We start from the raw sequence: 22,690 nt of genomic DNA on the forward strand, positions 1-22,690 counted from the left end.
TCTGCCCAGTGTCCTATGCAGCTTTCCCTGCTGCCCGTGGGGCAGGTAGATTTGGCACAGTCCCTCACTGACCTTTGGGCTCTCGGCTTTCTCCACCCCCTGGGGGCACCCTGGGAAGAACAGCTCCATAGCTGCGGGGCAGGGCTGCCCCCGCCCCCCCCCCGGGCATGGTGCCATCGCCCTAAAGAGGAGAAATCTCTCCCCAGGTGGGTCGGTGCGGCCTAGTGGCTGGAGCGTTAGAGTGGGTCTCCGCTTCTCTTCCAGTTCTGGCACTGGCAGTGTCTGCTGGGGCAAGTCACCCCCCGTCCCCCCCTTCGTGCCTCAGTTTCCCCATCTGCGCAATGGGGACAATGCTGCTGCGCTCCTCAGCAAAGCGGGTTGAGATCGCTGGGGGAGAACAGCCGGGGATTGTTATTGACCGGGGAGCGGGGGACAAGACTCGGGAGCACTCAGTGGTAGCAGAGGGCTCTGGAATTGCCAGGTGCATTGAGGGCACTTGGCCAGCGGAGGGGGCCGGGACACCCGCAAAACCGCAGCTCTGCCCCATCAGGCCAAGCAGCCGCCGAGGCCCCGGGGCAGAATTTGGATCCGGAGCCCGGTTCTGCCCAGGTACCCCGGCCAGGGGCGCTGACTGTGTTTGTGTACCGGGCACCCTAAGAGGTGCCAGTCAGTCTCCAAGCAGGTTGCCCCCCAGCGGCTGGCCACGGGCCTAGAGACCGGTGGCACCGGCAGGAAAGCAAGCAGCCCCCCCCATCAATGCCCCCGCTCCATCCCCGTGCTGCTGCGTGGGTGGGGGGGCTGCAGCTCCGACCCTTCTGATTCCCTCCGGGTAGTGCACCGGGCTGGGGGAGGGGGGCCTGGGCACACCTTGCCCACTGGCCCCAGGGTCCCTCCCCCTTTCCCAGAGTGGAGTCACTCTGGATTAACCCGGTGTCAATCCGAGCAGGATCTGGCCCCCGGGCACCCCACGCTGACCTTTAGCAGGGGCTGGGAGGAGCGGTGGGGCTCACATGCACAGGGCGGAGGGTCAATGTGAGATGCAGCCCCCCCATCCTCCCCAAGGCTGCACCCACCGGGGCAAGATGCAGAGGAGAAGTCTCTTGCGTCTGCAGGGGGAAGGGGAGAAAAGGCCGGGTGGGGCGCCCCCTTAGTGACTAGAGCCTCCAGGGAGGCTTGGCATGAAGGGATGGGGGCAGGTCACTTGGTACGGGGTGGCGCCAGCCCCCGGGGACGCAGAGGCCTCTGGTGCCAGCCGTGCAGGGAGCAGAGCGTGGGGCGGGGGCGCACTGGCAGGGGTGGTGTCACATGGCATTTCTAGCTGGTGGAGGGGGGAGAGCTGGCAAGGCACCAGGGCTGTTCAGGGGCAGAAAGCCCAGATCCTCAAGGGTAATTGGGCTCCTCATGTCTGTTGACATGGGGGGGGGGGCTCCAATCCCAGCTGGCACCCCTCAGTGCATCTATAACGCGCGCAGGGCCAGATCCTTGAAGGTCCCAGGCTCTGATCTCCCCTTGATTTCAAGAGGCCTGAAGGGCCCCAAACCCCTCGAGGCTCTGGGCCTTGTGCCCCTGCAGAGCCCTGGTGCCCTGGCTGTCCTCCGGCTCCGTGGGGGGAGCAGGCCGCCTGGCAGGGCCGCAGTGCCCCCAGTCGCGCGTCGCTCCTCCTGCTTCGGCTGGGACTCGCACCCAAGCAGCTGGTCCCCAGCCAGAGCCCTGGGAGCCGGTTCAACAGCTCAGTGGGTGCGGAGGGGATGGAGGGGGGCGGGGGGGGGGTGCCGCCATCCAATCTGTCCCAGGGGAGTCTGTGCAGCTTTCCCCCTACAAAGCCGGCTCCGCGCCTCTCTCTGCTGGGGCCCCCCAGAGCTGGGCTAGCAGGGGCTGCGGGTCGGGAGTAAGGGGCACTGGCAGAGCTGGGTGGGACCCGATGGCTGGGCTAGCGGCCGGGGGCAGCAGAGATGGGGGTCACCAGCTCCATCCCTAATTGCCGGCCGTTAGATAAATCAGACTCCTGGGGGAAGGGACCTGAGGGGCCCTAAGGCTGCTCAGGAGCCGGAAAGTCCCCTTGTAGATGGACCAACGGACAAAACCCTCCCAGATCCACCTGCCTCCCCTCCCTGCAGCCACGGCTCAGCCCGAAAACCCCTGGACTCAGCAAAATTCCCGGTTCCCCGCTGCCCTGGCCTGGACCTTGGCCTGGGACCTCCTGGTCCATCTGTCTGCCTCTGCCTGGGGGTGTCCCACTCCCTGGCCCAGCCGGGTTGGTTTTGGGAAGCGCTGCAACCCCCCGCCTCTCCCCTATCCCGGCACCCATTAATAGCCTGGGAGATTAATTTGCAGGTCCTCCCCCCTCCCCTCCTGCAGGCCTTTGGGACTCTTAATGAGTAACTAATTAGATGTTAATGAAAGAGTGGCAGAGGCTGGAGGAGTGGGGGAGGGGAGGCTGTGTCCCAGACTGCTTGGGGGTTGGGGGGCGATCGGGACTCGCACCCCACAGGGAGTGGTCTGTCTGGGATAAGGGTCAGCCCTGGGCTCCTCGCTCCAAGCTCCAGTGTCCCTCACTCCCGACCTGCAGCCCCCTGCTCACCCAGCCCTAGGCTCTCCCCACAGCTCTGCCCGAGCCCCTCACTCCTGACCCACAGCCCCACCCTCCCGTTTGCTCGGTTGTGATGAATGCTTGTGTCCCTTGTGATGAGTCCAGGCTGGGGGTGCCCTCCAGCCCAGGAACAAGGTGGGTCCCGTGTTTGGGGCTGGGAACCAAGGCTCCTGGTTCCACCCCTGACTTTCCCAGAGACTCCTTTGTGCTCTTCCTCCTCCCTGTGCCTCAGTTTCCCCTCCCTCCCTTCTTCCCACAGGCCCTGCACAGGGGGGCTGGCGTTGTTCCTTCATGTCCAAGAGGCAGGGAACTCTCGGGGGTGGGGGGGCAGGGAACAAAAGCTCCAAGGATTCGAACAAGGAGGGGATCAGAAGGGGAAAAAAGGGCCTATGAAATGACAGAGTAATTGAGGAGGGCAAGGAAAGGGTTAATCCCAGCCCCAGGCAGTCAGCTGCCAGCAGCCCCAGGACTAGGGCTGGGCCGTATAGTTATTAGCAGCCTGGCGCAGCCATGGTGTCAGGGCTTGCTGAGAAGCTGCAATTATTGAGGTCAGGTAGGAAAGGAGAGGGCTGGGGGGGCGCCCGGGGGGAGCCATAACCTGCCTTGGAAAGTAGGCCACGGAAATGCCAGCTTGGCACTTTGTGGGGGTGGGACGGTGGCGTGGGGGCCCCGGAGAATGAGCTACGAGAGCAGGATGGCTGGGGGGGGAGGCGCAGCGGAGTCTGACAATGAGCAGAGGCAGAGGAGATTCTGAGCGTGAAGGAGGAAGGATCCGTGCCTCGGCTGGCCTCACTGGGCCTGTGCATGACAGATGTACTGAGACCCAGGCCCCCCGTCGCGCCGGGTGCTGCACAGACCCCGCCCGAGATCAGGGCCCCGTCGTGCCAAGCGCCGCACAGACCCCGACCGAGATCAGGGCCCCCCTGTGCTGGGTGCTGCACAGACCCCGCCCAAGATCAGGGCCCCGTCGTGCCAAGCGCCGCACAGACCCCAACTGAGATCAGGGCCCCCCCCGTGCCGGGCGCCGCACAGACCCCAACCGAGATCAGGGCCCCCCCTGTGCCGGGCAGTACCTAGGAGTCTTGACTAACCACTGGACTCCACTCCCCTCCCAAAGCTGGGATAGAACCCAAGAGTCCTGGCTCCTCCCGCCCTGCTCTAACCGCTGCACCCCACTTTCACATACATGCCTGACTCCCTGCTCTAACCACTAGCCTCCACTCCCCTCCCAGACTGAGATCGTGGGGGCCCCACTGCTCCTGGCGCTGCACACACACACAGAGCGAGAGGCTGCCCCTTCTCCATATGGTTCATGCTCTAACCATGCAGCCGGGGTAACGTGTCCACTGAGGAGCCCACAAACTCGTGTCCCGAGTGACCCCGGCTCAGCTTGCTGAGCACAGGTGCCGGCAGCTCTGATTATTTCACAGCAGCAGGTTCCTGACTGTCCCAGGCCAAGGCTGCCACAGCTAGACAGGCCCCGTCACCACCCTTCCCCCGGCTCCTAGGGATGGGACCCGAGGTCTGGTCTGACAGCACAGATCCAGAGACCAGCAGCTGGGGGACAGTTTGGCAGGGAGAGCAATGGACAAGGTCTGGGGGGAAAGAAAGAAAGAAAGAAAGAAAGAAAGAAAGAAAGAAAGGAAAGTTTGATCAAAAAGAAAGAAAGAAGAGGAAATGAGAGGTAAAGAAAGACAAAGAACAATCTGATCAGAAAGAAGGCAAAGAAGACAGAAAGAAAGGAAAATCCAATCAGAAAGAAAGAAAGAAAGAAAGAAAGAAAGAAAGGTCTGATCAAAAAGAAAGAAAGAAGAAGAAATGAAAGGAAAAGAGAAAGAAAAGAAAAAAGAAAGGAAAATCCAATCAGAAAGAAAGAAGAGGAAATCAGAGAAGACAGACAAAGAAAGAAAGAATGAAAGAAAGAAAGAAAGAAAAGTCTGATTGCAAAGAAAGAGGAGGAAATGAGAGGAAAAGAGAAATAAAAGATAAAAGAAAGGAAAATCCAATCAGAAAGAAAGAAAGAAAGAAAGAAAGAAAGAAAGAAAGAAAGACGTCCATGTAGGCGGCGTGGGCATGGGGAGGGGGTGCGAGGCCAGGGGTGCCGGTGAGCAGGGGGCTTTGCACGAGTGTGCGTGCACATGCCTGGACTATGTGCGTGGCCGTGTTCTTGTGTATTCTGGGTGGGACACCCCCGAGCTGGGGCAGGGGGCTGGGAATTGGGAGCTGTGATTGGCTGTAGAGCTGGAGGGCAGGGCTGGGGAATTAGCACGTTGGGCAGCTCTGCATGGGATTCCTGCACAGGGTCGTTTGGGGTGAGGGGGGCGCTGGGCTCCCCAGAGACCCTCCCCAGCACTGCTGGCAGGGGAGTCATGTGTCCATGGGTGAGAGAAAGAGGCAGCGTGGCCTAGTGGAGCAACCACCGGACGGGGAACTAGGAGTCCTGGGTTCTATGACCTTGTGCAAGTCACTGCCTCGCTCCGTGCCTCAGTTTCTCCTCCTGCCTCTTTGGAGCGGGGACTGTGTGTCTGCAACGGGGCCACGGGCTTGGTTGCTGGTGTGATGCCCAAGAACAACCCCAGCTGGATGACTGAGGACGCAGCCAGGAAAGGGCCTTGGCCGTCTAGCCACATCCGGCCCTTTCACGAGGCTTCCCAGCCAGGGAGTGTTCAAAAGCAGCCTCTTCTGGGGTGGAGCGGTGACAAGAGAGGGAGCGAAGGAGAATCCGGAATTCAGCCGGGGGCTTTCCGCAGCTTTCGAAGCATAACAAGGATTTGATGGTAACACCCTGCTCTGAGGACGAGGCCCACGCACGGTTTGAGGGCCAGAGACAGCGAACACCCCAGTTTTGGGTGTCACGGGGATTGTGGGCACTTCAGATGCCCGTCGCCCGTGTGCAGCACGATGGGGCACTGGGGTCAGCCCTGACTGCCAGGGGAGCGCGCCCCCTACTGGCCCCCTGCTCCCTGTAGCACAGCACCCCCTAGTGCCACACTGGGGTGTTGGGGGCAGCGGTGACTGCCAGGGGAGAGTGCCCCCTACCGCCTCACTGCCCCACTTCCTGCAGCACAGCGCCCCCTAACGCCACACTGGGGCATTGGGATCAGCCCTGACTGCCAGGGCAGAGCACCCCCTACTGGCCTGCAGCACAGCGCCCCCTAGTGCCCCACTGGGGTGGTGGAGTTAGAACTGTTTCAGAGGGGCGAGCGCCCCCTACTGAGCCCCTGCCCCACTTCCTGCAGCACAGGGCCCCCTAGTGCCGCAAAGCCATTAGGGCAGGTTCAGCGGGCGTCGCGCTACCATTTCAACCCGGCTCCGGCGCCGGGAGACCTCGTGGCCCCGGGAGTCGCATGCGGCTGCGGCTCCAGCACGGACACCTCCGCAGGCCCCGGAGCCTCGGACAAGGATAAATGTCTGCAACAACTAACTAATGACTAAGCAGGACGTAGAGTTTAATTAAACCGCAATCCCTGCAGCTCCGGGCTGCGTGGACCGAGAACTGACCGGGGCTTGAGCTGCTGGCTCTGGGGAGAACCGGAGAGAAACATGAAACCCGTTAATTTCCGATTTCCACGGCATAAAGCACAATATAAACAGTCCTAATCAAGAGGCATCATTCACCCCCCTCCAGTTGCCCTGGGGGCTCGGCCGCTGGAGCGATTCCTGAATAACTGTCCTGCTTTACGTTCGCTCCTGACCTAGAATCTGAATCAGTTTCCCAGTGTAGACAAACCCTGTCTGTTTTGAATCACTATGACTAGGAACTAGGCACCCTTGTCACCGGAAAATGAGCGTCTCCCCGTGGCGTTAATCAGGAACAGTTAATCAGCTTTAAATTCCCACCCGACCTTAATCTGGATTAATTTTCCTGTGTAGACAAACCCTAAATCTCTATCCACTTTCCTCTGGTCACTCTCATTCGCTATTAATTCTTCCTTGCCTATTCGAGCTATGCATCCAATGAAGTGAGCTGTAGCTCACGAAAGCTTATGCTCAAATAAATTGGTTAGTCTCTAAGGTGCCACAAGTCCTCCTGTTCTTTTTGCGGATACAGACTAACACAGCTGCTACTCTAAAACCTGGGTTCTATTTGTGGCTCTGCTGCTGGGCAACCCTGGGCTAGTCCCGCCCCCTCTCTGTGCCTCAGTTTCCCCCATTACAGTAATGGAGGCCAGCTAGGCATGGCTAGTAACTAACCGACCCCTGGCAACTCCACCAGTCTCTCCCTGCACTTCTCATTCCACCCCCTGTTAGTGCCTCAGGTGGCCTCAGGGGTCCATCTACCTCGGCGTCTTACGTCCAGAACGTGCCCCCAGCCGAAATAGGCAAGGGAAGGATTGTTTCCCGTCTTCCAGAGGAGCCCCAGAAAGATGAAGTGACATACCCAAGGGCATGCAAAGCTCTAGGAACGGACCCGAGATCTCCTAACTAGAGCCGCTTGTTTTGTCAGGAAATGAGGGTTTATCGAAATTGCAACGTTTCCCGGGAAAGGGCCAATTGACACTTTCCCGGCTGGAAACAACTTTGTTTCAAACTGTACCAGTAATCAGACTAAAATAGAAAGGGTCAGAATTGAAACGAAACAGTCGGACCCGCAATACATTCTTTTCAGTTCGCAAACGGTTTTGACACAGGGCTGGCAAAATCTTCTGCTGCATTGAAAACTTTCCACTGGATGGGAAAACCCAGCTCCTGCCCAGCTCCAGTCTAGACTTCCAGGCCACCCTTCCTCCCATCTTTTGGAACCTTGCGGCGGTGAGTTCCACTGGTGAGCGACATCACATGGTGTCGATTTTGCTTCGCGATCGGCCAGCGGGTGTAGCTAACTGGGTGGTGTCTGACTAAATCTGGATCTGCGCTGGGATCCGCATGGGCTATCTCTGGAACAACTCACCATCCCGCCAGCTCCTTCTCCCTGCTTCCAGCTCAGACACGGCGCCACCAAGGTGCTGGCACCCAGCGACGAGGAGTGGCCTTTACTGGGCCAACTTCTGCTGCTGGAGGAGACCAGCTTTTGCATTCCACAGAGCCTGGAAAGCCACACCAACCCTGCAAAGAAATCTGCAACTGTTTCCGGGTTGGGCTCTGTTTCCACCTGGGGTTGGCTGTGCCCCCAGCCCTGCCGAGAACACGGCCAGACCTTTGCTTTCCAGGCGGCCTTGGTTGTTGTGGGTTTTTTTAGTTGAAAGGGGAAACTCGCGGCCTGGGGCAAAACTCTGCTGTGCAAGGCCTGAGGGTGAGGTTTGCTGGGGGCGCGGGGCCTGGGTGGAGAATCTCTCTCTCTGGAGCTATTGCTGTTCCGTCCTTTGAGCAGCCGGGGGCGTGGGAATGGCTGAGAGAGAAGGGGTAGGGGGAAGGCCCATCAAAGCTGGCACACTAGCAGGACTCCTGGGTTCCATCCCTGGCACCGGGAGGGCAGTGGGGTCTAGTGATTGGGGATGGGGGGGGAAGACTGGGAGTCAGGGTGCCTGGGTTCCATCACTGGCTGTGGGAGAGGAGTGGGATCTAGAGGCTAGAGCCGGGGGGGGGGGGGGGGGCTGGCAGTCAGGACTCCTGGGTTCTGTCCCCAGCTCTGGGAGGGAAGTGGAGTCTAGTGGTTAGAGCAGGGGGGCTGGGAGTCAGGATGTGAGTGAAGGGCCCGCTGCCGAAGTGACGGTCCGCAGGGATGCCGGGTGAGTAGAAATTCTCAGGGGAGCCTCCCCAGCCGAGAGCTCAGGCGGGACGAACAGGACGGTCCTTTAACAACCGGTCCTAAACCGGCTTCAAAATTTAACAACCGGTTCACACGAACCGGTGCGAACCGGCTCCAGCTCACCACTGGCTCTGCCATAGCCTCTGATTTTACCGTGACCCCTTGTCCCCTCTGGCTGCCTCAGTTTCACCTGCTGCAAAACCCAGCCAATGGTAGCGACCCACCCGAGGCTTACAAGGCTCCAATCAGCAGCGGCTCCAGGACTAGATGGGCCAGAGAGACCCAGCTCCCCTCAGCCGCTGGCTAGCAGGGTCGCCATGGGGCTGGCTCATGGGGCTGGCTCAGCTGTGCCGGGCAGGCGCGAGGGGAGCGAGGGCCCTGACCCCAGCACCAGGGACCGGGGCAGGTGGGGGAAGCCGCTGTCTGTGTGACACAGACACGTTGCCATCTCTTTCTCTTCCCCATCCCAGATCGGACCGGCAGGCCCATCTAGCCCAGCATCCCGCCCCGTCCCTGTCAGCCGGGGGCTGACCCACGGGGCCCATCTGCGCTCAGCTCAGCGCCCCCCACCTCCAATCCACCTGGTGCCTGGGGGTGGCCCCGATGCTCCCGGGGAGGGGGCTACTTTCCCCCACCTCCCCCGCCTTTGTGTTGCTTGGAGGAACGTTTCAGTTTCTGGATCCCCCAGGGGCTTGGGTTTCCGGGGTTGGGGGGGGGCTCCCCACCACCCTCGTCTCTGGTGATGCCCCTCAATCCCGACCCGCAGCCCTCTGCTAGCCCAGCCCTGGGCTCCCCCCATCTCCGGAGATATCCTGCAATTGCTGCATCTCCAGCCCGCACTCTGCTTGCGGCCATTCCCCCTCCGTGCCCTGCCCCGGCTGCGTGGGGGGGGGGGCTGGAAGGGCATTGTAAAGCCCTGCTTAGACAGCTGGAGGCCCCCTAGCACCTGCCCCTGTCTCTGCTGATCACATACGGACAGCGTGAGCCACGCTGCAGCACTGACCTTTAGCGACGCATCCAGCATGTGGAGCCAGGGAGACACCAGCAGCCTCCCCCACCCCAGGCCAATTCTGCCCCCCTCCTCCCCAATCAGGGCCTGGGCCTCCCTGGGGTGGGCAGAACCAGCTGCCTGGCTTTCGTCTCCTCTCAGCAAGCTGGGCTGGGAGTGCGGACGCCTGGGTTCCATCCCCAGCTCTGGGAGGGGAGTGGGGTCTACTGGTTAGAGTGTGTGTCGGGGGCGGGGGGGGGTGGCCTGTCCTGCAGCCCAGCGCCCCCTGCCGATCCCCCACCCTGCTCCCCACAGCCCAGCGCCCCCTGCCGAGCCCCCACCCTGCTCCCCACAGCCCAGTGCCCCCTGCTGAGCCCCCCGCCCCGCTAGTCCAGACCCTTCTTGTCAGAGTTTTGAGCAGTTCCCAGCTTACAGGGGTGGAAGAGAATCGGGGGTTTAGCTGCTCCCTGCCCCCAGCACCCTGCTGTCCTGTCCCCCTTGGGGGTGAGGTGTGTCCCCCAGGAAGGGAGCGGGTGTTGCCCGCTTCAGCCGCCTCCCCTCTGTGGGTTGCTATGGGGTGAGGGGCTCACCCAGGGGTGCGAGCTGCATGAGTGGCATTTCCCTGCAGGATGTTTCACTGGGATGCTGCCCCTGCCCAGCTGGGCGTTAGGGGAAGGGGGGGAGCTGCAAATGCCTCAGCAAAATGGCCCCCGGGCGTGGCTCTGTGCCAGCGCTGGGAGCAGGGGGCTGCTGCTCTAGCTCTGGGCAGGGTCGACCTAGGCGGCAGGGGTAGCCAGGCCAGCCCGGAGGAGTGGCATTGCCACCTGGCGCTTGGGTCCCTTCTACCACAGCCACTGAACCATCTGCAGGCTGGCCGGGCCCCCCTGCAAAGTCCGACACATTCGCCTCACGAATGAGAACCTCTGTTCTAGGGGGTGGGAATTGTTTTTCTGGGTGCTGGTCAGGTGGTACAGCAGGGGGCTGGTTGCCAGGCACTGGTTGCCCGGCGCTGGTCACGGGGATACAGCCGCAGGGGGCTGGTTGCCTGGCACTGGTTGCCCGGCACTGGTCATGGGGATACAGCCGCAGGGGGCTGGTTGCCTGGCACTCGTTGCCGGGCACTGGTCACGGGGATGCAGCAGCAGGGGGCTGGTTGCCAGGCACTGGTTGCCCGGCACTGGTCACGGGGATACAGCCGCAGGGGGCTGGTTGCCTAGCACTGGTTGCCCGGCACTGGTCACAGGGATGCAGCAGCAGGGGCTGGTTGCCAGGCACTGGTTGCCCGGCACTGGTCACGGGGATGCAGCCGCAGGGGGCTGGTTGCCAGGCACTGGTTGCCCGGCACTGGTCACGGGGATACAGCCGCAGGGGGCTGGTTGCCTGGCACTGGTTGCCCGGCGCTGGTCACGGGGATACAGCCGCAGGGGGCTGGTTGCCTGGCACTGGTTGCCCGGCACTGGTCACGGGGATGCAGCAGCAGGGGGCTGGTTGCCAGGCACTGGTTGCCCGGCACTGGTCACAGGGATGCAGCAGCAGGGGGCTGGTTGCCAGGCACTGGTTGCCCGGCACTGGTCACGGGGATGCAGCAGCAGGGGGCTGGTTGCCAGGCACTGGTTGCCCGGCACTGGTCACGGAGATGCAGCAGCAGGGGGCTGGTTGCCAGGCACTGGTTGCCCGGCACTGGTCACGGGGATGCAGCAGAAGGGGGCTGGTTGCCAGGCACTGGTTGCCCGGCACTGGTCACGGAGATGCAGCAGCAGAGGGCTGGTTGCCAGGCACTGGTTGCCCGGCGCTGGTCACGGGGATACAGCCGCAGGGGGCTGGTTGCCTGGCACTGGTTGCCCGGCACTGGTCATGGGGATACAGCCGCAGGGGGCTGGTTGCCTGGCACTCGTTGCCGGGCACTGGTCACGGGGATGCAGCAGCAGGGGGCTGGTTGCCTGGCACTGGTTGCCCGGCACTGGTCACAGGGATGCAGCAGCAGGGGCTGGTTGCCAGGCACTGGTTGCCCAGCACTGGTCACAGGGATGCAGCCGCAGGGGGCTGGTTGCCAGGCACTGGTTGCCCGGCACTGGTCACGGGGATACAGCAGCAGGGGGCTGGTTGCCAGGCACTCGTTGCCCGGCACTGGTCACGGGATACAGCAGCAGGGGGCTGGTTGCCTGGCGCTGGTTGCCCGGCACTGGTCACGGGATACAGCAGCAGGGGGCTGGTTGCCAGGCACTCGTTGCCCGGCACTGGTCACGGGGATACAGCAGCAGGGGGCTGGTTGCCAGGCACTCGTTGCCCGGCACTGGTCACGGGATACAGCAGCAGGGGGCTGGTTGCCTGGCGCTGGTTGCCCGGCACTGGTCACGGGGATGCAGCAGCAGGGGGCTGGTTGCCTGGCGCTGGTTGCCCGGCACTGGTCACGGGGATGCAGCAGCAGGGGGCTGGTTCCCAGGCACTCGTTGCCCGGCACTGGTCACGGGATACAGCAGCAGGGGGCTGGTTGCCAGGCACTCGTTGCCCGGCACTGGTCACGGGGATACAGCAGCAGGGGGCTGGTTGCCAGGCACTCGTTGCCCGGCACTGGTCACGGGATACAGCAGCAGGGGGCTGGTTGCCTGGCGCTGGTTGCCCGGCACTGGTCACGGGGATGCAGCAGCAGGGGGCTGGTTGCCTGGCGCTGGTTGCCCGGTGTCACGGAGTGTGGGGGAGTCCAGGCCCTGCACCCCTCTTCCTGGGATTCACTGAGACTCTCAGCCAGCCAGTAAAACCGAAGGTTTATTGGACAACAGGAACACAGTCCAAAACAGAGCTTGTGGGTACACCCAGGACCCCTCAGTGAAGTCCTTCTGGGGGAGCAGGGAGCTTAGACCCCAGCCCTGGGGTTCCCTGTGTTCCTCCACGCAGCCCCAAACTGAAACTAAACCCACCGAGCAGGTTCCCTGCTGCAGCCTCCCTCCACATTCCTGGGCAGAGGTGTTACCTCCCCCTCCCCCTCCTGGCTCAGGTGACAGGCTCTCAGGTCTCCCGTCCCCAGGGCACATTCCCAGGTCAACACTCCCCCCTCCCTGCTGCGTCACATCGTCACATCTCTCCCCCCTTCGAGACTGAACTGAGCGGGGTCACTGTGACCAGTGACCTGGGGAAGTTCGGGGCCCCCTCTCCGGGACAGCGCATCCGCTATCAGGTTGGCACTTCCCTTCACGTGGACCACGTCCATGTCGTAATCCTGCAGGAGCAGGCTCCACCTCAGGAGCTTGGCGTTGGCTCCTTTCATCTGGTGCAGCCAGGTCAGGGGAGAGTGGTCGGTGTAGACGGTGAAGTGTCGCCCGAAGAGATAGGGCTCTAGTTTCTTGAGGGCCCACACCATGGCCAGGCACTCCTTCTCGATGGCCGCGTAGTGTTGCTCCCGGGGTAGCAACTTCTTGCTCAGGTACACGATGGGGTGTCTCTCCCCCTTTTCATCCTCCTGCATTAGCACCGCCCCCAGTCCCGTGTCGGAGGCGTCGGTGAACACCACAAAGGGCTTGTCAAAGTCTGGGTTTGCTAGAACTGGGCCACTGACCAGAGCCTCCTTCAGCGCCCGGAAAGCCTCCTGGCACTGCTCGGTCCAGACCACCTTGTCTGGCTTCCCCTTCTTGCATAGCTCAGTGATGGGGGTGGCTATGGCGCTAAAGTGGGGCACAAATCTTCGGTAGTATCCTGCCATCCCAATAAAGGCTTGGACCTGCTTTTTGGTGTCGGGAGCGGGCCAGTCTCTGATCACCTCCACCTTGGCCGGTTCCGGCTTTAGGCGGCCGCTCCCCACCCGATGGCCCAGGTAAGATACTTCAGCCATCCCCACCTTGCACTTCTCCGCTTTGACAGTCAGCCCAGCCCCCTGGAGTCGGTCCAGCACTTGTCTAACCTGGGACACGTGGTCCTCCCAGGTCTGGCTAAAGACACAGATGTCGTCAATATACGCCACGGCAAAACTCTCCATCCCCCTCAGGAGCTGGTCCACCAGGCGCTGGAAGGTGGCCGGCGCTCCCTTGAGGCCGAAAGGCAGGGTCAGAAACTCATAGAGCCCCAGAGGGGTGATAAAGGCCGATTTCAGCCGGGCATCTGCATCCAGCGGCACTTGCCAGTAGCCCTTTGTAAGGTCCATGGTGGTAAGGTACCGAGCTCCTCCCAGCTTGTCTAGGAGCTCGTCCGGCCTGGGCATGGGGTAGGCATCCGATACAGTGATGGCATTGAGCTTCCGATAGTCCACACAGAACCGGACTGACCCATCCTTTTTGGGGACCAGCACCACCGGCGAGGCCCAAGGGCTGGCCGATGGCTGGATCACCCCCAAAGCCAGCATGTCCCGGACCTCTCTTTCCAGGTCCTGAGCAGTTTTCCCTGTGACTCGGAAGGGGGAGCATCTTATCGGCGGGTGCGACCCTGTCTGCACCCGGTGGACAGTCAGATTAGTGCGTCCAGGCTGGTTGGAAAACAGCTGTCGGTACGGATGCAGCACCCCCCTGACCTCAGCTTGCTGGGCAGGGGTGAGCTGATCCGAGAGGGGGATTGTTTCCAGGGGGGAACCAGCTCTGGTCCCAGGGAATAGATCTACTAAAGGGTCATCTCCCTGCTCCTCCCACTGACCACACACAGCTAACACCACATTCCCCCTGGCATAATATGGCTTCATCATATTCACATGGTACACCCGGCGGTGGTGGGCCCGGTTCGACAGCTCCACCACATAGTTTACCTCATTGAGCTGCTTGACGACCTTGAACGGGCCCTCCCAGGCGGCCTGTAGTTTGTTCTTTCTCACGGGGATGAGAACCATCACCTGATCCCCGGTGGCGTAGGCACGGGCCCGCGCCGTGCGGTCATACCAGACCTTCTGCTTCCTCTGGGCTCTGGCCAGATTCTCCCTGGCCAGGCCCATGAGTTCAGCCAGTCTCTCTCGGAAGGTCAGGACATACTCCACCACTGACTCTCCATCGGGAGTGGCCTTCCCCTCCCACTCGTCTCTCATCAGGTCCAGGGGGCCCCTCACCCTCCTTCCATATAACAGTTCGAAAGGCGAAAATCCGGTAGACTCCTGGGGCACCTCCCTGTACGCGAACAGCAGGTGAGGTAAGTACTTGTCCCAATCCTGCGGGTGCTGGTTCATAAAGGTTTTCAGCATCATCTTTAGCGTCCCGTTAAACCTCTCCACCAGCCCATTGGACTGGGGGTGATACGCTGAGGCCCAGTCATGCCGGACCCCACATTTCTCCCACAAGCACCGGAGCAGGGCCGACATGAAGTTGGAGCCTTGGTCTGTCAAGACTTCCCTGGGGAACCCCACTCGGCTGAAAATGGTCAGGAGCGCATCTGCCACGGTGTCTGCTTCAATGGAAGCTAAGGGCACTGCCTCGGGGTAGCGGGTGGCGAAATCTACCACCACCAGAATGTATTTCTTCCCCGACCGGGTCGTCTTGCTGAGAGGCCCCACGATGTCCATGGCCACCTTCTGGAAAGGCTCCTCTATGATGGGCAAAGGTCTCAACGCCGCTTTCCCCTTGTCCCGGGCCTTCCCCACCCTCTGACAGGGGTCACAGGATCGGCAATACTGCCGGACGGTGGTAAAGACCCCGGGCCAGTAAAAGTTCTGTAGCAACCTCTGCCGGGTGCGCCGGATTCCCTGGTGCCCTGCGAGGGGGATGTCATGGGCCAGGGACAGGAGCTTGCGGCGGTACTTCTGGGGGACCACCAGCTGCCTCCTGATCCCACAGGACTCCCCTTCCCCTGGGGGAGCCCATTCTCGGTACAGGAACCCCTTCTCCCACAGGAACCTCTCCTGGCAGCCTCTCCTCATGGTCCGTCCCTCACTGAGGTCGGCCAGGTCCCTGAGCTTCTGCAAGGAGGGATCTTTCCTCAACTCGGCCTGGAACTCAGCGGCTGGGGAAGGGATGGGGCCCGGTTCCCCCTCCGTGGCCAGGTCTGAGGCCGCAGCCTCTCTGAGCCGTGCCCCTCGGCGCTCCCTCCCCACCCGAGTAGGGTCTCGCGCCTCCAGTGTGGTACCCTCCCCAGGGTCAGGTCGCAGTGCCCCTCGCCGGCTCTGGCTACGGGTCACAACCAGGGCGGTCTGGGGGTCGCTTGGCCAGTCCTCTAGGTCTCCCCCCATCAAAACCTCAGTGGGCAAATGGTGGTGTACCCCCACATCCTTGGGGCCCTCCTTGGTCCCCCATTTCAGGTGTACCCTTGCCACGGGCACCTTAAATGGGGTCCCGCCCACCCCCGTCAGGGTCAGGTAGGTGTTGGGCACCACCCGATCTGGGGCCACCACCTCGGGCCGGGCCAGCGTCACCTCCGCGCCCGTATCCCAGTATCCATTGACCTTCCTCCCATCCACCTCCAGGGGAACAAGGCACTCTCTCCGGAGGGACAGCCCCGCACCCACCCTGTAAACCGAGCACCCTGAGTCCAGAGCCTCCAGCCCTCTGGCGGGGCTGGCTGGGGGTACTCTTCCCTCCTGAGCAGGTGGCAAACTGGTAGCCCCCCTTTCCTGGGTCGCCTGCCCCTCGTCCAGCTGAGTCCCTACCCAGTTAACCCTGGGTAGGTTGGGTCTGCTCAGTTTGTCCCTGAGCCCGGGGCACTGGGCCCGTACGTGGCCTCTCTGGCCACAGTGATAGCAGCTCAGGTCACGTTGGTCCCCTCGAACGGGTCGGAGGGGCCCGACACCAGGCGTTCCCCTTTGGAGGGGGTTCTCCCTATTTCCCCGCTGGGAGGCCCCATGGTGACTCTCTCTCTGCATCGGGGGGGGCCTGTTCTTTTGGGACTCCTCCCGGCTACCCCCTGACCGACTGTTCACAAACTCGTCGGCCAGCTGCCCTGCATGCTGGGGGTTCGCGAGCTTTTTGTCCACCAGCCACAGCCTCAGGTCGGAAGGGCACTGTTCATACAGGTGCTCCAGTACAAACAGGTCAAGCAGGTCCTCTTTAGTTTGGGCCCCCGCTGTCCACTTGCGGGCATATCCCTGCATCCTGTTGACCAGTTGTAGGTAGGTGACCTCAGGCGTTTTACGCTGACTCCGGAACCTTCTCCGGTACATCTCGGGGGTCAGCCCAAACTCACGGAGCAGAGCCTGTTTGAACAGTTCATAGTCCCCTGCCTCTGCCCCTGTCATCCGGCTGTAGACCTCCACGGCTTTGGGGTCCAGTAAGGGGGTGAGGAACTGGAGCCTGTCTGCAGGGTCAACCCTGTGCAGCTCGCAGGCATTCTCAAAGGCCGTCAGGAAGCTATCTATGTCCTCCCCCTCCTTCCGCTGGGCCAGGAAGCACTTATCAAAGCTCCTTGCAGTCTTGGGTCCCCCCTCACTCACCGCAGCCGGGGCCCCACTGCTCCTCAGCCTGGCCAGCTCCAGTTCATGCTGTCTTTGTTTCTCCTTCTCCTGCTGCTCATGTTGACGTTCCCTCTCCTTCTCCTGACGTTCCCTCTCCTTCTCCTGACGCTCCCTCTCCTTCTCCTGACGCTCCCTCTCCTTCTCCTCCTGCTCATGTTGACGTTGTTTCTCCTTCTCCTCCTGCTCATGTTGACGTTGTTTCTCCTCATGTTGACGTTGTTTTTCATGATCCTCCAGCTCCCTCATTTTCCTCTCCCTCTCCCATTCCAGCCGCATCCGCTCCAGGGATGGGGAGCTCCGCTGGGAGGATCCCCTGCTGGCTGCTGGGGTCAGGGGGCCCTCGGTATTCGCTGGGCTTCCCACAACCCCTCCCCCAGGCATAGGTAGGAAGGGTCTCGGGGTGTCCTGGGCAGCAGTCTGACCCCTCCCAGCCTGGTCAGGCCCCAGGGCCCACGCTGCGTCCGCCGGGCGGCTTCCCTCAGGGACAGGGATCGGGTCATCCAAGCGATCCCTCTCCTCCAGCTGGGCAATCAGCTGTTCCTTGGTGGACCTCCCGACGCGCAGCCCCCTCTGCCTGCACAGCTCCACCAGGTCGCTCTTAAGGCGTTTAGCGTACATCTCCCGGCTGGCCACTCGCAGGCCGGGCAGCTGTCCACGGTTTCCAGGAAAAGCCCCTAGTGTGCCAGTCCTTCTTGAGGTCACCACCTCTTTGCCAGGGTCGAGTTGCAGACTCCTCCGCCCCTGGGACCGCTCGCTGCAATCCCCCGGGGGACCCTGTTACTGCAAAAGTCCTTCTCTCTGGTGACACACTCCCAGGGGTTAACCGCCCCCTGAAACCGTCTCTCTCTCTGAATCTTCAGCACGCCTGGTCCCCGTCAATCCCCCTTCGTTTTACTGTTCCCCAGTCACTTACTGCAGGAAGCGCCGTTCACGGGGTGCAGTAGATCCCACCGCTGCCACCAGTTGTCACGGAGTGTGGGGGAGTCCAGGCCCTGCACCCCTCTTCCTGGGATTCACTGAGACTCTCAGCCAGCCAGTAAAACCGAAGGTTTATTGGACAACAGGAACACAGTCCAAAACAGAGCTTGTGGGTACACCCAGGACCCCTCAGTGAAGTCCTTCTGGGGGAGCAGGGAGCTTAGACCCCAGCCCTGGGGTTCCCTGTGTTCCTCCACGCAGCCCCAAACTGAAACTAAACCCACCGAGCAGGTTCCCTGCTGCAGCCTCCCTCCACATTCCTGGGCAGAGGTGTCACCTCCCCCTCCCCCTCCTGGCTCAGGTGACAGGCTCTCAGGTCTCCCGTCCCCAGGGCACATTCCCAGGTCAACACTCCCCCCTCCCTGCTGCGTCACATCGTCACACCCGGCACTGGTCACGGGGATGCAGCAGCAGGGGGCTGGTTGCCAGGCACTCGTTGCCCGGCACTGGTCACGGGATACAGCAGCAGGGGGCTGGTTGCCAGGCGCTGGTTGCCCGGCACTGGTCACGGGGATGCAGCAGCAGGGGGCTGGTTGCCAGGCACTGGTTGCCCGGCACTGGTCACGGGGATGCAGCAGCAGGGGGCTGGTTGCCTGGCACTGGTTGCCCGGCACTGGTCACGGGGATGCAGCAGCAGGGGGCTGGTTGCCAGGCACTGGTTGCCCGGCACTGGTCACGGGGATGCAGCAGCAGGGGGCTGGTTGCCAGGAACTGGTTGCCCGGCACTGGTCACGGGGATGCAGCAGCAGGGGGCTGGTTGCCTGGCACTGGTTGCCCGGCACTGGTCACGGGGATGCAGCAGCAGGGGGCTGGTTGCCAGGCACTGGTTGCCCGGCACTGGTCACGGGATACAGCAGCAGGGGGCTGGTTGCCAGGCGCTGGTTGCCCGGCACTGGTCACGGGATACAGGAGCAGGGGGCTGGTTGCCCGGCACTGGTCACGGGATAGAGCAGCAGGGGGCTGGTTGCCTGGCGCTGGTTGCCCGGCACTGGTCACGGGGATGCAGCAGCAGGGGGCTGGTTGCCAGGCACTCGTTGCCCGGCACTGGTCACGGGGATGCAGCAGCAGGGGGCTGGTTGCCAGGCGCTGGTTGCCCGGCATTGGTCACAGGGATGCAGCAGCAGGGGGCTGGTTGCCAGGCGCTGGTTGCCCGGCACTGGTCACGGGGATGCAGCAGCAGGGGGCTGGTTGCCTGGCACTGGTTGCCCGGCACTGGTCACAGGGATGCAGCAGCAGGGGGCTGGTTGCCAGGCACTCGTTGCCCGGCACTGGTCACGGGGATACAGCAGCAGGGGGCTGGTTGCCAGGCACTGGTTGCCCGGCACTGGTCACGGGGATGCAGCAGCAGGGGGCTGGTTGCCTGGCGCTGGTTGCCCGGCACTGGTCACGGGGATGCAGCAGCAGGGGGCTGGTTGCCAGGCACTGGTTGCCCGGCACTGGTCACAGGGATGCAGCCGCAGGGGGCTGGTTGCCAGGCACTGGTTGCCCGGCACTGGTCACGGGATACAGCAGCAGGGGGCTGGTTGCCTGGCGCTGGTTGCTCGGCACTGGTCACGGGATACAGGAGCAGGGGGCTGGTTGCCTGGCGCTGGTTGCCCGGCACTGGTCACGGGGATACAGCCGCAGGGGGCTGGTTGCCAGGCACTGGTTGCCCGGCACTGGTCACGGGATACAGCAGCAGGGGGCTGGTTGCCTGGCGCTGGTTGCCCGGCACTGGTCACGGGGATGCAGCAGCAGGGGGCTGGTTGCCAGGCACTGGTTGCCCGGCACTGGTCACGGGGATGCAGCAGCAGGGGGCTGGTTGCCTGGCGCTGGTTGCCCGGCACTGGTCACGGGGATGCAGCAGCAGGGGGCTGGTTGCCCGGCACTGTTCACGGGGATACAGCAGCAGGGGGCTGGTTGCCAGGCACTGGTTGCCCGGCACTGGTCACGGGGATGCAGCAGCAGGGGGCTGGTTGCCAGGCACTGGTTGCCCGGCACTGGTCACGGGGATGCAGCAGCAGGGGGCTGGTTGCCAGGCACTGGTTGCCCGGCACTGGTCACGGGGATACAGCAGCAAGGGGCTGGTTGCCAGGCGCTGGTTGCCTGGCACTGGTCACGGGGATGCAGCAGCAGGGGGCTGGTTGCCCGGCACTGGTCACGGGGATGCAGCAGCAGGGGGCTGGTTGCCTGGCGCTGGTTGCCCGGCACTGGTCACGGGGATGCAGCAGCAGGGGGCTGGTTGCCAGGCACTGGTTGCCCGGCACTGGTCACAGGGATGCAGCAGCAGGGGGCTGGTTGCCTGGCGCTGGTTGCCCGGCACTGGTCACGGGGATGCAGCAGCAGGGGGCTGGTTGCCAGGCGCTGGTTGCCCGGCATTGGTCACAGGGATGCAGCAGCAGGGGGCTGGTTGCCAGGCGCTGGTTGCCCGGCACTGGTCACGGGGATGCAGCAGCAGGGGGCTGGTTGCCTGGCACTGGTTGCCCGGCACTGGTCACAGGGATGCAGCCGCAGGGGGCTGGTTGCCTGGCGTTGGTTGCCCGGCACTGGTCACGGGATACAGCAGCAGGGGGCTGGTTGCCAGGCACTGGTTGCCCGGCACTGGTCACGGGGATACAGCAGCAGGGGGCTGGTTGCCAGGCACTGGTTGCCCGGCACTGGTCACGGGGATACAGCCGCAGGGGGCTGGTTGCCAGGCACTGGTTGCCCGGCACTGGTCACGGGGATGCAGCAGCAGGGGGCTGGTTGCCAGGCACTGGTTGCCCGGCACTGGTCACGGGGATACAGCAGCAGGGGGCTGGTTGCCAGGCACTGGTTGTCCGGCACTGGTCACGGGGATGCAGCAGCAGGGGGCTGGTTGCCAGGCACTGGTTGCCCGGCACTGGTCACGGGGATACAGCAGCAAGGGGCTGGTTGCCAGGCGCTGGTTGCCCGGCACTGGTCACGGGGATGCAGCAGCAGGGTGCTGGTTGCCCGGCACTGGTCACGGGGATGCAGCAGCAGGGGGCTGGTTGCCCGGCACTGGTCACGGGATGCAGCAGCAGGGGGCTGGTTGCCAGGCGCTGGTTGCCCGGCACTGGTCACGGGGATGCAGCAGCAGGGGCTGGTTGCCTGGCACTGGTTGCCCGGCACTGGTCACGGGGATGCAGCAGCAGGGGGCTGGTTGCCAGGCACTGGTTGCCCGGCACTGGTCACAGGGATGCAGCCGCAGGGGGCTGGTTGCCTGGCGTTGGTTGCCCGGCACTGGTCACGGGGATACAGCAGCAGGGGGCTGGTTGCCAGGCACTCGTTGCCCGGCACTGGTCACGGGGATACAGCAGCAGGGGGCTGGTTGCCAGGCACTCGTTGCCCGGCACTGGTCACGGGATACAGCAGCAGGGGGCTGGTTGCCTGGCGCTGGTTGCCCGGCACTGGTCACGGGGATGCAGCAGCAGGGGGCTGGTTGCCAGGCACTGGTTGCCCGGCACTGGTCACAGGGATGCAGCAGCAGGGGGCTGGTTGCCTGGCGCTGGTTGCCCGGCACTGGTCACGGGGATGCAGCAGCAGGGGGCTGGTTGCCTGGCACTGGTTGCCCGGCACTGGTCACGGGATACAGCAGCAGGGGGCTGGTTGCCTGGCGCTGGTTGCTCGGCACTGGTCACGGGATACAGGAGCAGGGGGCTGGTTGCCTGGCGCTGGTTGCCCGGCACTGGTCACGGGGATACAGCCGCAGGGGGCTGGTTGCCAGGCACTGGTTGCCCGGCACTGGTCACGGGATACAGCAGCAGGGGGCTGGTTGCCCGGCACTGGTTGCCCGGCACTGGTCACGGGATACAGCAGCAGGGGGCTGGTTGCCTGGCGCTGGTTGCCCGGCACTGGTCACGGGGATGCAGCAGCAGGGGGCTGGTTGCCAGGCACTGGTTGCCCGGCACTGGTCACAGGGATGCAGCAGCAGGGGGCTGGTTGCCTGGCGCTGGTTGCCCGGCACTGGTCACGGGGATGCAGCAGCAGGGGGCTGGTTGCCCGGCACTGGTCACGGGGATGCAGCAGCAGGGGGCTGGTTGCCAGGCACTGGTTGCCCGGCACTGGTCACGGGGATGCAGCAGCAGGGGGCTGGTTGCCAGGCACTGGTTGCCCGGCACTGGTCACGGGGATGCAGCAGCAGGGGGCTGGTTGCCAGGCACTGGTTGCCCGGCACTGGTCACGGGGATACAGCAGCAAGGGGCTGGTTGCCAGGCGCTGGTTGCCCGGCACTGGTCACAGGGATGCAGCAGCAGGGGGCTGGTTGCCCGGCACTGGTCACGGGGATGCAGCAGCAGGGGGCTGGTTGCCTGGCGCTGGTTGCCCGGCACTGGTCACGGGGATGCAGCAGCAGGGGGCTGGTTGCCAGGCACTGGTTGCCCGGCACTGGTCACAGGGATGCAGCAGCAGGGGGCTGGTTGCCTGGCGCTGGTTGCCCGGCACTGGTCACGGGGATGCAGCAGCAGGGGGCTGGTTGCCAGGCACTGGTTGCCCGGCACTGGTCACAGGGATGCAGCAGCAGGGGGCTGGTTGCCTGGCGCTGGTTGCCCGGCACTGGTCACGGGGATGCAGCAGCAGGGGGCTGGTTGCCAGGCGCTGGTTGCCCGGCATTGGTCACAGGGATGCAGCAGCAGGGGGCTGGTTGCCAGGCGCTGGTTGCCCGGCACTGGTCACGGGGATGCAGCAGCAGGGGGCTGGTTGCCTGGCACTGGTTGCCCGGCACTGGTCACGGGATACAGCCGCAGGGGGCTGGTTGCCTGGCGTTGGTTGCCCGGCACTGGTCATGGGATACAGCAGCAGGGGGCTGGTTGCCAGGCACTGGTTGCCCGGCACTGGTCACGGGGATACAGCAGCAGGGGGCTGGTTGCCAGGCACTGGTTGCCCGGCACTGGTCACGGGGATACAGCAGCAGCGGGCTGGTTGCCAGGCACTGGTTGCCCGGCACTGGTCACGGGGATGCAGCAGCAGGGGGCTGGTTGCCAGGCACTGGTTGCCCGGCACTGGTCACGGGGATACAGCAGCAAGGGGCTGGTTGCCAGGCGCTGGTTGCCCGGCACTGGTCACAGGGATGCAGCAACAGGGGGCTGGTTGCCTGGCGCTGGTTGCCCGGCACTG

This window comes from Natator depressus, chromosome 23, assembly GCF_965152275.1.
Source record: "Natator depressus isolate rNatDep1 chromosome 23, rNatDep2.hap1, whole genome shotgun sequence".
NCBI lineage: Eukaryota > Metazoa > Chordata > Testudines > Cheloniidae > Natator > Natator depressus.